The sequence below is a fragment of the Artibeus jamaicensis genome, unplaced genomic scaffold (genome assembly GCF_021234435.1).
Source record: "Artibeus jamaicensis isolate MK-2021 breed Jamaican fruit bat unplaced genomic scaffold, CSHL_Jam_final contig_233, whole genome shotgun sequence".
Taxonomy (NCBI): Eukaryota; Metazoa; Chordata; class Mammalia; order Chiroptera; family Phyllostomidae; genus Artibeus; species Artibeus jamaicensis.
The window spans coordinates 68,591,896-68,601,643 of record NW_026521486.1 but is presented as its reverse complement, the minus strand read 5'-3'; the positions used below and the strand labels follow the sequence as shown (position 1 = coordinate 68,601,643).

The 9,748-nt window shown below is 33.2% G+C and overlaps 1 pseudogene; it reads left to right on the top strand.

The window, feature by feature from the left end:
• Positions 1 to 8,219: 8,219 nt before the first annotated feature.
• Positions 8,220 to 9,453, top strand: LOC119040426 (bifunctional phosphoribosylaminoimidazole carboxylase/phosphoribosylaminoimidazole succinocarboxamide synthetase-like; annotated as a pseudogene).
• The last annotated feature ends 295 nt before the right edge of the window (positions 9,454 to 9,748 follow it).

Genomic DNA, 9,748 nt, shown 5'->3' with positions numbered 1-9,748 from the left:
TATGAAACACATGAGCATTAAGCTGCAAGTAGGCACCTATATAATTGTAAGTTTGTTAATAAGTTTCCTCTCTAACTTGAGCCAAAGCTACAAGTGTGTTCTTGGCTAATCAAAGTGTGACAACTATTGGGGTTCAGGGGTTATATACCTTAGCTAGCTTCTAGGTACTCCTTCCTCTTCCCCTGGGAAAAATGTTCAGTTACAAAAGCTTTCCTTCCTCACTTAATAAAGCTCTTTGTCTTAGAGAAATTATTACAGAGAACCCCTCCCCCAGCACAGGCCCCCCTCTTCCTCCTGTGCAATTCCCCCTTGTCATGTTCAGCATCTTAGTAAGATAGTTACAGAAGCCCCTTTTCTCGGCACGGGTTCAAGGACTCTCCCCTTCTCCTGCACCATTTTTGCTTATGACACTCAGGACTCCCTTCAGTCTTACCAAACCGAGCTCAGGACTGCTGAGTTAGTTGCCGAGACATGCCTTCCTTTTGTGTCTAGCCTCCTATATTAAGTTATTTGTGAGGCTGTAATGGTGAGGGCCCTGCCTTCATTATCCCTCTTGCCCCTCATTCTTAGCTTCTAACAGTACCACTTCTGGTCTCCTCTCTCATCCCTCATTCACTTTTCCCCAATGAAAAGGAAAAATGATTTATGTGATTTGGAATTTCAGAGAGAAAACATGTTCAGTTTAGCCCTTTCCTGACCTGTTTCCCTGTGCTAAGTAATATGCCTGCTCCAATAAGGAAAGCCTGCAGCTGTCCATCCACATCAGTACCTCTACGTTTTTAAGAGGTTGAACATCAGCAAGCCCATTGATACTGCATCTCCTAGGCCTTGGTCTCCATTGCAGGGACAGCATTGATAGCATTGATTTTTAATCTCTTTTTCATTCATATGCTTATGTCTAATGGATTCTAAATCGGGCATAGAAAAGAGAATTCACAGTTACAGTTCATTTTTTGCTGGCTACATATTTTAGTTTCCAATATGTATCTGCTAGCCTTTTGCCTCAAGAACGCTAATGCCCTTACTTCTGTTTGACTATAAGACCTGTACATCTCTTACTTATTTTTGACTATAACACCTGTACATCTCAAAAAGGAGCTGACCTAAGGAGGAGTAGTTAGTTGACAAAGCCAGGTCAGGTCTGAAGTCTTAACATCCCCCTGCTAATGGAGGCTCTTAGTTGTGGTGAACTACCTAAGCCTAAAAATATCCAGAGAGACAGGTTGAAATGATGGACAACAGTTAGTGGAAGGGCTAGAGCCATAAGGGAACTTAGTGTCTGACAACTCATACAGGGAATGAAAAGCTAGAAAATGAAATATGCAGAAACATGTCCTGAAACAGCAGATAGTAACCTATTTGATGTCCATTAAAAAAAAGGACATATGGGTTGAGGAAGAGAGGAGAGAGGGTCCCTACACACCTTTAAGAATCATTTTCAAACTTGAATTTATTATATAAACTGTACAGACCAGTCACATAATCTGAGATTGAAAGTCTCAGCTCACTCCCCATTGCTCATGCATTTCCCAAAGAATTGTAAAGTGCATCAAGGTAATTAGAAGATGTTTGAGTAATGCATTTTAAAGGTATAGACACAAATTAGCAGAGGAAGTTGGAGGTGAGAAAGCAGAGAAAATGTAGGTTATTTCTCCCTAAATTTGGATGTTAATAGAGAGAAAGAAGATGATAGAGGATGGAAAGAGATTTGTATTTTAATAAATATGACACATGTATAGAAGGGTGCACTGATCATGTATGTACAGCTCAATGAATTATCTGAATAAATATATCAGATCAAGAAATATAACAATATCCAGACACCAGAAGTCCTTTTATGTTTTCTCTAAATCCCTAACCCCTCATTCTTCTCCAAAGGTAATACCTATCCTTACTTCTATAAAAATAATTCAGTTAAATCAAGTTTAATATTATATGTATATAAAATTGTAAGTATATTCTTTTGTGTCTGGCTAGTCTAGCTTAACAGCATTTAGGTGTGGCTGTGTTGCTCTAGTTCAATAATTATCATTGCTGTATCATTTATCATATAAATGCACACCATAAAGTATTTTCCATTTATTGGTAATAGATATTTTGTTGTTGAGTATGGAGTGACTACCGATCATAAGCCACCTAAATGGTTAAATGTATTTCTTGGTACACATAGAAATGATTTCTGTTGGATGTATCTAGGAATGAAATCTTAGGTCTTTGGGTCTGAGTAGGTTCAAGAATAGAAAAAAATTTCTACTTTCTTTTTGTTTTCTAGAATAGTGATACCAGTTAAGTATCAATAGTAAATTAATTCCAGTAATTTTCCTCCATGTTAATTCTGTAATAATTAACATGCATATTTCTTTATATTATTATACTTCTCTGAAACTTTGAAGGATATTTGCAAACATCATTTGAACACAGTCCTATACAATGCAGCCAAAATATCTTTATTACACATCTAATAAAATTAACAAAAATTGCATATTAATATCAGTTTACATATAAATCTCCTCGAATTTCTTACAAATGTAAATTCTAGAGTTTTAAGAATCCAAAGTTTATGCACTCATTTTTGCTTCCATATGCAAAGCATTTTTGTTTCTTTTCCTGAGTATAGATTTTTGGGTTGAAAGTTTCTTTTTTCATTAAGTACTTTTAAGATATGAAACCATTGTTTTTTTATGATCTCCAGTGTTTGTAGTTGGAAATGAGAAATCACTTATATTGTTGGTTCTATGTATTAAGCATCATTATATTATGCTTTCATTGTCCTTTTTTTATCTTTTTCATCAATATAACTATAATGTGCATAGGTATGATGCCATTTTATTTTATTCATTTGGGAGTTCACTGAGGTTTTTGAGTCCATATGTTATATTCTTCACAAAATCGGGAAACTATTGGTCATTATTTCTTTAAATGTTGTTTTGCACCATTTTCTTTTTTTCTCCTCCTGAGATTTCAGATTACACAAATTTTAGAATTTTTAATATCATTTCTCATGTCTCTATACATATGTTCAACTTTTAAAAAAGATTTTCATTCCTTTTCTTCATCTAAGATAATTTTGATAGATCTATGTTTAAGTTCACTGGCTGTTCTGTTATTTCCCTTCTACATTTTTTATTTTTTTATTGCTGAGTAATATTCCATGAAATAGAATATAAGGGTATTTAAGGATATAAGGGATATTTCCAATTTCAGGTTATTCTGAATAAAGCTTTTATTTACATTCAGAGACAGGCTTCTGTGAAAACGTAAGTTTAACTTATCTGGGGTAAATGTTCAAGAAAGCAACTGTTGAGTAATATGATAATCACTTGTTTAATTTTGAAGAAACTGGTGAGCTGTTTCCCAGAGTAGCTGTGTCAATTATTCCCCCACCACTAATGAATGAGTTTCAGTTTCCATTCTACTATTAAACTCTTGTTTGAGTTTTACTTCAGTTTTTCTGCATTTTATCATTAAAATTCTATTGTTATATATTTTGTAGTTTCTATCTTTCTGATTAGTTTTTTTCTATTTTGTATTCATTCTGAGCATTTTTCTTAACCTTATTTAATGCAGTATACTAGCCTCATAAGTATTTTTCTGCCAGTTTCAACATTTGAGTCACCTCAAAGTTGATTTGCTCTTCTTAGGAAAATTGGTCATATATTCCTGATCTTCCAGGTCAAATAATCTTAGTCTGTATCCTAGAATTTTCTATTGCATTGATGGTAACTCTGGATTCTGATATTATTTTCTGAAGACTGTTAAGATTTTCTTTTAACGAACTTTTATCTTTATTAGATGGCAAAGACTGATAACATTAAATCTTAATCTTAGGTGATTTTCTTAATCTTTAGCTGAGCTGTTTGGAGTCTAACCTGAGCATGCATGTTTCAGGGATTACCTAAACATTCGGTTTTATATGTAGAAATTGTGCCCTCCCCAATTTGTGTCTCTTCCTTCAGACTTTACCTTTTGGCTCTTTAGACCCAGAAACACTGAAGTTTTTCTGTCAGTTTCAGCTACCCCATATAGTACTGACTGCAAAATTGCTCTCGGACCAAAAGCCATAAAAATGGGACATTCCAGTCATGTCCATTTCTTTGTATTAGTTTTTTATTATTGCACACTATACCACCATAAATTTAGTCACTTAAACAAGTGGTAGTTATATGTCATAGATGTGTCCATAGTCAAATACAGCTTCATCTGGGACTTCTGCTCAGGATCTCAGAAACTTGAAAAGAAAAGGTCAGCCAAAAAATACTTTCTTCAAGAGTGTAGAATCTCCTTTCGAGATTGTTTCAGTTACTAGCCAGCTGTAGTTCCTAGTTGTTGTAAGAGTAAAGGCCTTAGTATTTAAAGGTTATTGTGATTCATACCCAGCTAATAACTTGGTTATTTGCCTCTTCAGAGCCAGCAGGAGAGTATCACTCACTCCTTCAAAGAAGGGTCTGGTCCTTTTCTGAGGAATTTTACCTGATTAAGCCAGAACCTTCAGATAATCTTTTATTTGATTATCTCAATATCAACAGATTTAGGACTTTTAACAGTCTTAACAGTCTTTAAGTCTTTAACAGGCTTGAAAAATCTCTTCACCTTTGCCCTGGAACATAACCTTATCATAGTAGGGCTATCCCATCGTATTCACAAGTCTCCAGCTCATTCAAGGGAAGCTGATTATACAAGGCGTGCATATCAAGAGATAACCTAGGGATTCTGCCTAACACTTCTTATTTACAAGTATCTAATACCCTGTAGAATGTAGTTTTCTTTTTTTTTTTATTTTGTGTTTGTTCAGAATCAATAATATTTTCAATGGCAATAGAAGTTTGTTACAAGCTAACTTGGCAATCCTAGCAACAGGACTTACTTTAATGAGTATATTGTATGGAATCATTGCTTTTAACTATTTAATATGCTATATTTAACCATCACAATTATTTATGCTCAAGTCTTTCCAAATTTCACCAATTTGTACTTTTAAAATTTAGGCTTGCGGCATTACTTACCATTTATTTGTTTGTTTGTTTGTTTGTTTTTGAGAAGGAGGGACACAGAAGCAACTATTTTTTATTGAGGCTTTTCTCATTTTCTTCCACAATACAATGGCCTGAGCTCACTTACACACTCACTGCCCCAGACCTAGGAAGACATGTTTCCAAGGTCCACACCTACTGCTTTTTGGATTGAAATCAAGACCTTCCAGCTGGACCTTGCAATGTTTGTGAAAATGTTAATTTGCATTAATATCTTAACTTCAAATTTTGTATTGTAGAGTTTTCTTCTTTTACCATTTATTATGACTTTCAATTTTAAAAGCTAGCTGTTTGCTTTCATACTGAAAATATTAATTCCTAGCAACCTTAATATACTTATCATTTATATTTTATTAGTATTTAGTTTCAAAATGTTAAAAATAATATTTCTACTACATGTAAATCATCTGAGTGAAAATTAATATTTTGAGGTGCTTTCGTCCTTATTAAAAACAAAGTGAAACAAAGCAAACAAACTAACACCAAGTGTGTACAGAATACTATGTTTTCAAAGTTACTTGACATAAATATTTTATCTGTGTGGATGTGATTTTACTTTTATATATTGTTATAGTTTCATTGTTTTGTGATATATTTATTTGATTTGATTTAAAAATATTTAACATATTTATATCTTTCAAAATTAACAAGGATATTAAAGTTGTAAAAGTATATCTTCACCATTCCTAATCTCTCTATCACTTGGACACTGTTTTTAAAACTTGAATGAATAAAACATCCAGAAAATTAATTTATTTATTACATAGGTGCCTTTCTTATATGTTTGGTGAGTAAATAGTAAGCCATTGTTCTATAATTTACTGAACCAATGTCTGGAGGTATATTTGGACTCTCTTTAATCTTTTACTAATTCAAATGATATTTTAATGAATAACTATATTTGTTAATCATATTTGCAAAGGTGGATTTTCAGTAGGGACTTATATAAATAAGATTACTAGGTTATAGGGTAAATGCACTTACTGTATTGTTAGATATTGCTGACTCCCCTTCCACATAGGTTTTGAAATTCTGTAAGCTATGTACAAAAGGGTCTATTTCTTCACAGTACCTCAACAAACTGTATTTTCAAACTTGGATTTTTGCCAGTTTGACAGATGAGAAATAGCCTCTAATGTACCTTAAGATATATTTCTCTTATTATATTTGTGTTCAAACATTTTTATATGTACTGGTTACCTTTATTTTTTAAGTAAAATTTATCTAATTACTTATACCTGTTTTTAGCAAATGTTCTATTAAATATTTGAAAGCTTTTTCATATATGTGTTTGTTGATATATGGTCTTTTCATGTATGTGTTTGCTCATATATGGTCTTTTCATTCAAGTATTTGTAATATGAGTCAGTATTTTTATTTGTTTTGCCCTTTTTTAACTTTTCTTTTTGTTCATTTCTGTATGAAACTTTTTTAAAAGTACATATTTAAATAAAGAATATTGTTAAAGTCATATAGATTTTTATAATAATACATTCAATTTTTAAATGAATTTTAATTATGATTGTTAGAACAGTATTACAAGCATCATATCAATCTTTAATCTTGACATATTTACTAATTTGCTTTTAACAGTTTTGATTTTTCCCTTTATGTTGTTAAAAATAGACTTTTTTCACTTTGAAATATTTGTTTATTATAGATGGAGTTTAACTGAATTTTTCCTAAATAAAATGCTAGCATCTTCAAAACTTAGAAAGTAATTAACAAAAACAACAGAAACTTAAAAAATTTTTTTAAAGATTTTATTTATTTATCTTTACAGGGGAAAGGAAGGAGAGAGGGAGAGAAATATCCACACATGGCTGCCTCTCATGCATCTCCTGCTGGGAACTGGCCTGCAACCCAGGCACGTGCCCTGACTGGGAATCTAACCGCTGTTGGTTTGGTTCGCAGGCCCCATGCTCAATCCACTGAGCTACACCAGCCAGGGCAACAATAGAAACTTCTGATACATTCTGCATATAGAAAGGAATTCGGATCAGTTGTTCTGATGTCAGAGCAGACAGCAAAGCCCTCTTGATGTTTTTTCTTCCGCTCTTTTGCTTTGGTAAAGCAATCGTGATTTTGTCTGAAGCAGAAATGACTTGAGTTAAAAAGTAGCACACTTTTTGCAGTTTCTTCTGAAACTGTGGCACATAAGTAAGCTTTTCCCGAGAACACAAAGGTGATGAGGGGAGCTTGAGCATCCATATTTAATTATAAACTACACTTTTGAATGGAAGCCATGAACCAGAATAATGCAGCAGAGAATAAAATCTATACTGGCCACAGAAAGTAAAAGGACTATATAACCATCTTACCAGTCTCCACTGTGCCTACCTGTGGACGTCCACATGAAAGAAAAAATATTTTTATTTTGTTAATCAACTATTTTTTAAGTTTTTAGTTTTAAGAGAATATATATTAGTTGATATGAACAATTTATGTTAAACACTTAAACTGTTATAATGAAAAGCAGAGGATTTAAAAAATAGTCTAAAGTACAATGAAAACTGATTTAAATGGGTCAGGAATTGGTTTCAAGAATGATCACCTTTGTAACTTAAATATGAAATAGACTGACAAACACTGACTTACATAATAAAAAGAAATGTGAGAAATTGGTTTAATTCTCTCGTATTAAAACTAAAGACTTATCCTTATCATCTTGATGTTTTGTTTACATTATTCTTTTTTAGTTTTAAAAAATATTTTCTGAAATATTCCTCTATTTTGATGATTGCTTTCGATGAGAGCTTACTTGGGAAATTTGGAGACATAATCTCCTAAATTCAGTGACTTAAGAATCTCTATTTTTTTATTAGTAAAATCTTAATTTCCTCCTCCCTTAATGATTTTGTCTAAATGTCTCATTTTCTTAAAAAAAAAAACTGTGACTTTCCATTCTCTACATTCTTCATACCCAATCTATACCATACTCTGTGTCTCAAGATATATTTATTTAAAAAATTATATACATACATATACACATTTAAAATATTATCTACTATCATTATAATTTACAAAGTATTTATAAATATAAATTATATATTAAGCAGATACAGGAAATTACCTAATGTTGGTCGATAAATACATAGCATTTCTTGTTGACACATAAGACCTGACTTGTGTTAAAATACCCTTCCGCATGTCGAGTCCTGTGACTCTGTCCCTGGCCCATGCAAAGTAATGGTGACAATTGAGTTACTGAACATTGGTAAGAAAAACTCTAGGATGCTAAAACAAAAGAAGTCTATATGAATTGTTAGATAGCCCAGAAAAAGTCCTTCTTCAGTTCAAGAACCAAATTACAGCAGGAAATGCAGGCAAAAAGAATCACCTGGATGGAAAAGCTGCAATCTCAAATAAAATTACTATTTGCATTTTTCAGTCATTGCAGGAATCAGGTATCAAAAATGCTTTCACCAGAAAATGTGGGGAAACAGCTTTCGCTGCATCCAAGTGTGAAATGATTCCAATTGGATGGGTTTGTGGAAGAATAGCAACTTTTTTTTTCTCAGAGGATATCTTGGTGTCAAGAAAGGGTACAAGTTTTACCCTCTCAAAGCAGAGATGTATTTTAAGGATGGTGCCCATAATGATCCACAGTGGTCTGAGAAACATTGCTGCAGAACTTTGTTTTGCTGGACTTGTTACAGGTCAAACTGAAGCAGATGTCATGAGGCATGCTACCCTGCCTATTTTGGAAATGCTGGAGAAATTCGGATTGCACCAGGACTGTACACTGGTTGATACAAAGATTGAATTTGGTGTTGATGTCACCACCAAAATAATTGTTCTTGCTGATGTTACCGATAATGATTCCTGTAGACGTTGGTCATCAGGAGATTGAAACCAACAAAAAGACAGTTATGACCTGACCTCAAGGAAGTAATTCTTGAAGAGCTCCAGATAATAAAAAAAATTTTGAGTGGGTTGCTGAAATGCAGGATTGTACAGATGGGCTCAACTTCTGATCTCAGTCGCTGTGAAAAAAATCACAAAGTCTTGTAGAAATTTTGGCATTTCATGTGAACTTCGGGTAACCTCTGCCCATAAACGACCAGATGAAACTCTGAGAATTAGAGCTGAGTATGAAGGGGAAGTCATTCCCAAAATATTTGTGGCAGTAGTAGGCAGCAGCAATAATTTGGGACCAGTGATGTCTGGTAACACTGCATATCCAGTTATTAGCTGTCCTCTCACTCCAGACTGTGGAGCTCAGGGTATGTGGTCCTCTCTTTAACTACCCAGTGTTCTTGGCTGTTTAGTCATACTTCCTCCAGAAGGAGCAGCTCAGTTTGCTGCTCAGATATTTGGATTGAAGAACCATTTGGTACGAGTCAAACTGCCTGCAAGTATATTGAATAGGGGGATTTCCTTAAAGCACGTTGACAAGAAAATCTGAGAGGGTAATTTATAGGAAAGAACATTGTTTCATTTTTTTAGGAAAAAAACTATAAATTTCTAGTTTAGCTGAAGAAACAAAAATATTAAGCAAGAAAAAAAGATTTTAAATCAGAGAAAACATAAAATTTATTAGTGAATAAATGTTTCTCTCAATTCATGGACTTATACAATACATGTACATATTTAAAGACATTCTAAAATTAAAGACATTCTTACCCACTATATGGTCATTGCTAGATAGGTGATAAAGATACTTCTTAAATGCTAATAGTGTCTCATAATAGAGCTGCGACGTAACTACTTGACCT